Source organism: Leucopleurus acutus (genome assembly GCF_964270905.1).
Source record: "Leucopleurus acutus genome assembly, chromosome: 1".
NCBI classification, from domain to species: Eukaryota; Metazoa; Chordata; class Mammalia; order Artiodactyla; family Delphinidae; genus Leucopleurus; species Leucopleurus acutus.
Genome location: NC_139142.1, coordinates 126235295 through 126242702, shown reverse-complemented (window position 1 = coordinate 126242702; position 7408 = coordinate 126235295).

Below are 7408 nucleotides of genomic sequence, written 5' to 3'. Positions count from 1 at the left end.
AATGTGTATTTTAAGAAATTTGTCTTTTTCATCTATGTTGTTGAATTTGTTGGCATAATGTTGTTCATAGTGTTCTCTTATTATTTTTCTAATGTCTTAAGATCCATGCTGACAGCCTCTTTGTTTTAAACTCTTGTTTTAAACAGTCATGCCTATTTTAAAGAACTGAAGAAGAAAAAAATCAAAATTCATTTGGTTATTATGGATGCTTGGCTTTTCTGTATATAATTTAAAGTTAGTTTGTCATTTTCTATAAAAAAGCTGGGATTTTGATTGAGAGTGCATCGAATCCATACACTTGTTTGGGGAAAATTGCCACCTTAACAATATTAAATCTTTAGATCCATGAACATGGTATATCTCTTTGTTCACTTACATCTTCTTAAATTTCTCTCATGGATATATTGCAGTTTTCAGGATAGAAATCTTGCACAAATTTTGTTGGATTTATTTTTAAGTACTTTATTTTTTTTGAAAATTATATTGTTATTTACATTTCAACTTTCAGTTGTTAATTGCATATATTTTTATATATTAGCATGGTATCCTGTGAACCTGCTAAACCCACTTATTAATTCTAGCAGGCTTTTCGTAGATCTTTCTGAAAATTTTTAATGTATATAATTATGTCATCTGTGAATAAAGACAGTTTTTTTTTCCTGTCCAGTTCATATGCTTTTTTTTCTTTTTCTTCTCCTACTACACTGACTAGATTCTTTTTTTTTTTTTTTTTTTGCGGTACGCGGGTCTCTCACTGCTGCGACCTCTCCTGCCGCGGAGCACAGGCTCCGGGCAGGCAGGCCCAGCGGCCATGGCCCACGGGCCCAGCCGCTCCGTGGCATGCGGGATCCTCCCAGACCAGGGCACGAACCCACGTCCCCTGCATCGGCAGGCGGACACCCAACCACTGCGCCACAAGGGAAGCCCATGACTAGATTCTTGAGTACAGTATTGAGTAGAAGCGAGGAAACCAGATATCCTTGCCTTGTTTTCAGTCTTTGGAGGGAGTCTTTTATCATTAATTATGATATTAGGAATAACTAGTAAATTTACTAGTCTTTTATCAGGTTGACGAAGTTCCCTTTTGTTCCTGTGTTGCTGAGATTAGTGCATGTCTTCTTAATATTCTTTGTGATTAAATGGGAAGTACACATAAATTACTTCTGTGTATGTATGTATGATGATTGTCTCAGGAGAAAGCACTCGTGCAATTGAGTTGTGAACTGAAATGGTCGCTTTTCCATAGAACACCATTTTTACCTAAAAGAACCAAGAACAAAGTATGATTACTCAGACTTAGATATTTGGCAGGTATTTTGTCAAAAAAAATTTTGTGAGCCTGTTCCTGCAAGGCAAACAACTGACTGTATTTGTGGACATTGTTAAAATTTGCATTTCCAGACAAAAATTAGAAATTTGGAATGTTTATATTCACTTAACATCCTCCCAGTACTTCATGACATTTCTATTGAGATTGGTGGTGATATTAACAAATGTGGCTTTTCTGCTATACCATGAAGTGTGTCAATATTTGGAATATTTTGGCGAACCAATATTTTAAGAAACTACCACTTATCAAGTTTTTTTTTAAATTAATTAATTAATTAATTTTATTTTTGGCTGCTTTGGGTCTTTGTTGCTGTGTGCGGGCTTTCTCTAGTTGCAGTGAGCGGGGGCTACTCTTCGTTATGGTGTGCGGGCTTCTCATTGCAATGGCTTCTCTTGTTCCGGAGCACGGGCTCTAGGCGCACAGGCTTCAGTAGTGTGGCACGCAGGCTCAGTAGTTGTGGCTCGTGGGCTCTAGAGTGCAGGCTCAGTAGTTGTGGCACATGGGCTTAGTTGGTATGTGGCATGTGGGATCTTCCTGGACCAGGCTCGAACCTGTGTCCCCTGCATTGGCAGGCGGATTCTTAAACATTGCACCACCAGGGAAGCCCACACTTACCAAGTTTTGATGTAGTATTAAAGAAGACTGTTTGCAATTTTCTGAAAAGGCTACTGGAATAATCCTTCTCTTTTCCACTATATGTCTTTGTGAGGCCAAATTTTCTTCATATACTTCAACCAAATAACATATTATGACTGATTGAAAACAGAAGCAGATATTAGAATCCAGCTGTCCTCTATTAAGCCAGACTTAAAGAGATTTGCAAAATCTAAAGTAATGCCATTTCTTCTTACTAATATTTTTGTTTAGAAAATATAGTTGTCGTAAAATTATGTACATTAATATGTAATGGATTTATTATTGTTACTTTTTAATTGTGGTAAAATCTACATAACATAAAATTTACCATTTTAACCATTTTTAGGTGTATAGTTAAGTGGCCTTAAGTACATTCACATTGTGTGCAACTGTCACCACCATTCTTTTCCAGAACTTTTTTTATCTTCCCAAACAGAAACTCTTTAACATTAAACAAAAGCTCTCCATTTGCCTCTCCCCCGAGCCCATGGCAATGGCCATTTGATATTCTGTCTCTATGAATCTGACTACTCTAGGTACCTCCTATACATGGAACAATATTTTTCCATTTGTGTCTGGATTGTTTCACTAGCATAATGTTTTCAAGATTTATCCATGTTGTTACTTTTATTTTAAAAATAAATTAATACAAAATTTAAAAAATCTCTTGGTCTTAATTTTTAATATGACAAATATTGATAGAAACACCCAAATAGACTAAAACAATTTAGTGTCCTCGATTAAGTTTTAAGAGTATAAAGGGGTCCTGAGACCAAAATGTTTGAGAACCATTGCTGTATAATATCTCTGTGTATGTATGCTTGTACGTACCATAATTTATTTACCCATTCTGCTGAGGAACAGTTAGTTGATTTCTCTTCAGCTTTTAATTATTATTGATAAAGTTGTTATGAATATTCTTGTACATATCCTGTGGAGGACCTCTATACCAGTTTCTCTCTAGGAGAGAAGTCTAGGATGTCTAGGAGTGGTATGGCTGAATCTTTGTACCTTTTTATTTATTTTTAATAAATTTATTTTATTTATTTATTTTTGGCTGTGTTGGGTCTTCGTTGCTGCGCATGGGCTTTCTCTAGTTGTGGTGAGTGGGGGCTACTCTTTGTTGTGGTGTGTGGGCTTCTCACTGTGGTGGCTTCTCTTGTTGTGGAGCATGGGCTCTAGGCACACAGGCTTCAGTAGTTGTGGCATGCGGCCTCAGTAGTTGTGGCTCGTGGGCTCAGTAGTTGTGGCTCACGGGCTCTAGAGTGCAGGCTCAGTAGTAGTAGCGCACGGGCTTAGTTGCTCTGTAGCATGTGCGATCTTCCTGGACCAGGGATCGAACCTGTGTCTCCCGCGTTGGCAGGTGGATTCTTAACCACTGCACCACCAGGGAAGTCCCTTTGTGCCTTTTTAAAATGGATGGTGGTAGATATGAAATCTCTATTGTATTTAGGTCCCATTGGATACATTTCAAAGAATATCATGTAATAGATTTATTTTAAATGCTAATATTTACAATATGTAGGATGTTTATCCTTTGCATTTGTTTCAACTTATGACTACAAATTTTAGATGTCAATTTAAACATGTGTGAAGGCATATATCATTTAAATACATTATTTTAGGAGGTAAATGAGCAAAGTGTTTTGAAGATTACTAGACAGTAGACCCTTTAGGAGTTCAGAAGAAGTACAAGATGATTGAAGGTTGGGGAGGTTTCTTTCTCTGTCCCTCCTTTCCTCCCCCTTTGCTCTCTTCCTCCTTACTTTTCCTGTTATCTGACAAATATTTACTCAACAACTATTATATGCCAGGCACTCTGCTAGACATTGGGGATATGGCTGTGGACAAGACAGACAAGGATTTGACTCACAGTCTAGTGAGGGAAACAATCCACATGAAAACAAGCTACTGAAATGACTAAAAATTGTGTTAAATATGAAAGAAACAAATGAGTCTTATGATAGGGGATAGTGGTGGCATTGGCTGTTATGTCAGGTGGTTATGGTGGCCTCATGTTGGAAGAGCTAACTGTGCCTGAGAGCCAAGGGAAGATCATTCCAGCAGAGCCTCATACATACTAAGAGCATTAACAAGGCTTTGAAGAAGAAAAAGCTTGGAATGTTCCCAAAACTAAAAGCAGGCCACTGCGATGCAACTACTGTCAGACTTTTAGTCTTTATACAAAGAAGCTCCATAGTTAACCCTTGAAGATGTCTGTACACAAATATATAGTTAATATAAACTGTATAATAAAGTAATAATAAAATTTAGAAAACATACTGTTGGTCATCTTTGAGAAGTGATAGAAGTGAACAAGCCTCTACTTTCCCCTGAGGACAGAGACAAGGAAGGAAGGTTCAGGAAAAAACAAAAAGTTACTTTATCTGCATCAGTATCAGCACTGCTATCATCCAGGCAAGAGTCAGCCCATTGAGAAAAAGATTGTATTTTGTTAATTTTTGTATCTCCAGTACCCAGCATTGTGCTTGATCTGAAGTATATGCTTACTTCATGTATGTTTTAAGGGAGGGAGAAACTGGAGCTAACATTTTTATTTAGTTCCAACTCCTGTACTGGAGCCAATTAAACAAAATTAAAAGACAAATAGAATCCAGGGGGAAAAAATGCAGCATCTGCAACAAACTATAGGTTGATGTGCTTAATACATTTTATAAATTGGCATATTGGCTAAGAGCATATTCTGGAGTGAGAAAGATATACTGCAATGAAGGCAAATTAGGGATAGGGTGAGTGTTTAGTTGGCCAAGGGAAGTCAGAACTTAGAGAAAGAAAGAGAGACAGACAGAGAATGAATGAATGAGAATGGGAATATGATGGATCTGTGATGTCTGTGAAGGTCATTCCTAATTTGGTGCCCCTAGAGCTGGCCTTCAGATGTTCCTTTACCATATTTGTCCTCTTTTTCTGATCTCATACTGAGGGTGAAAATATAAATGGAAGAGACATATCCCTTCCAAACTGTCCAGCCTCAGAGACAATGACAGAGGCCTGAGTAATCTGTGAATTGATAACTCCCTGAAGTGCATACTATCTCTTAAAAAACTTAGTGGTAACTTGTGCTGACACACAAATATATTGTGTGTATTTATTATAATAATTATATTCATTACGTAATATACTCCTCTTAATTTTGAAGAGGAAATGAACTAATTTTTGCACTATGTGATTTTTCCAGGTTCAACCAAGCTAACTTCTGACAAGTTTATTTGTTCAACAAGATTGGGTACCGTGTAGGTGCCTCTGGTACAGGGGTAGCAGATACAGTAGGGGTGAATAAAACAAGTGAAGTCTATGACTTTATAGAGCTTTATACTACATGGGAGTGAGGTAGGACAGGTAATAAAAAGATAAGAAAATGAATAGCATAATAGAATGAGACATAATGATAGCTTTGGGGAAGAAAAATAGAGCAAGGAAAGGAGCTCAATTAATGTGTGATCAGTGTTGGGAGAAGCAAGGTGGGGCAAAGAGTGATGGGAGAGCTTGAGTCCAGCCAAGAACTCACTGCCATGAGGAACCTGACCCTACCCATCCTTACAGTTCCCAGGCTGATTTTCACTTAATCAGTGTGAATTTGTCAGGGCAATACCTGGAAATCAAATGGTAATAATAGCTGGTATAAATGCCTGGAAATAAAAATGTCTCAAATGTCATCAATTTCTACCTGTACTTTCCAATATGCTGACAAACCAACAGCTGAAGTTAAAAAATACAGTACCAGGGCTTCCCTGGTGGCGCAGTGGTTGAGAGTCCGCCTGACGATGCAGGGGACATCTCTACTTCAATAGCCCTAGTTAAAAGATGTCATTATATCTTGGCTAGTCTACTGGGAGAACATCCTAAGTGGTCTCCCTTCCCAGTGCATGTGAGCCAAGGCTGCTGGGCTTAGAGGGAGTTGAGGCCTTGTTGTGAGCATGAGGCTCAGAGTGCATGGTGTGTGCATTGGAAGGACAACGCTGAGGTGGTCACTAGACCTGAGCTGGGCTCTGCAAGGTTGCTGAGGGACTGTGGGCAGTTGGAGTAGAGCCTGAAGTCTCTCCCCACACATCTGCACCACTAATAGATGGTGCAGCAGGAACTAGAAAAAGCAGTATGCAACAATCAGGAACCAGGAAGAGAAGCTCTCTTCCTCCTGCAATGTCCCTCCTGTGCTCTTTATAGATAAAGTTTAACATGTGCTCATTGTAAGGGAGAAATGTTGCAGAGCAGGTACTGAAGGGTGAATTTAGAGCTGAGAGGGAATAGATTGATAACTGGCACAAACTCTTTCGAAATAATAAATAAATCTTAGTTATCTTCACAAGTCACCGTAGTATAAGACTTATTATTACCTTCTTTCTGGGATTATTCATAGATTATTTGTGGAACTGGAAATTAAATCTAGAATGTTCAATTTCCATGTCTTTGTTCCCATTCTTATGTGTAGTTTCTTCTTTGAACATCATTGATACAATTAATAACAAAAAATCCAACAATATATGCCAGAAATGGAAAAAAAGATGCCTAGGCACCAAGTATCTGGGTCCCTGAGGCCACATACAAATGCTTGGGTGGAGGGCTGGACATGGGCAGCAGTGCTTGATGGTTTGATAATTAATGAAATGCTTTTTTCAAACTGATATTCTCCAAAGAATAAGAGTCTATATACTTTCCTGTGTGAATCCCTCTGTAAGAGCAGAACTAGGCTGTGAGCCCAGATTAGTTCATCACAATAGACACCTAGCAAAAAACAAGTCTCTAAGGGTTAAGACTAGGGGAAGGTAAGGTTTGAGGGAAGATTTAGGACGGGGGTGTTTATTTGTGTCCCTCCAAAATTCGCATACTGAAACCCTAACTCCTAGTGTGTCTGTATTTACAGATGGGGCATCTAAGGAGGTAATTAAGGTTAAATGAGGTCGTAAGGGTGGGGTTCTGATCTGATAGGATTAGTGTCCATATAGAAGAGATACCAGAGAACTGCTCTTCACCCTCCACCACCATCCTCATGCACTCACCAAAGAGAGGCCATGTGAGCACCCTGCAACCCAAGGGGAGAGCTCTCATCAGACATGAGCCCTACTGGCATCTTGGTTTCAGATTTCTAGCCTCCAGAACTGTGAGAAAATAAATTTCTGTTGTTTAAGCCACCCAGTCCATGGTATTTTGTGATGACAGCCCTATCAAACTCCTACAGGAGGTTAAGAGTAAAAGGCACTATCTGGAAAGGGCAAGCTGGGGGCGGGGGGTAGAATGCCACAGACAGGCAAGGAGCAGCATGAGTTTTCCAGACACTTGTGTATTTTGTGGGTAGGGGAAGAGACGTGGTGAAAGAGGAGAGTGGAAGAAGAGCAAAAAGAAATTCTTTCACTATGCTACCATTTTGCTTAAAACTGGCCTTTTTAGCCAGTGAAGGGAAGTGGGCTCAGGGTATCCCCAAAA